Genomic DNA, 210 nt, shown 5'->3' on the forward strand with positions numbered 1-210 from the left:
GCTGACGTATTTCCTTTCTTGTTGATTAGGTCTTCACTACATGGACACAGATCATATTAGTTGGACCAAACATATGTCTCCTTATTCTTCATCCTGTGAAGATTCATTGAGCTTGTTGGGAAGTTTAGACATAAATCTAGGGGGCTTGAAAATGCGTGTTTCATAAAGGGTGGAGCCTTTTTCTTCCTCTGCAGAACTTATGCTTCAGTG

This window comes from Passer montanus, unplaced genomic scaffold (genome assembly GCF_014805655.1).
Source record: "Passer montanus isolate IOZ18808 unplaced genomic scaffold, ASM1480565v1 scaffold49, whole genome shotgun sequence".
NCBI classification, from domain to species: Eukaryota; Metazoa; Chordata; class Aves; order Passeriformes; family Passeridae; genus Passer; species Passer montanus.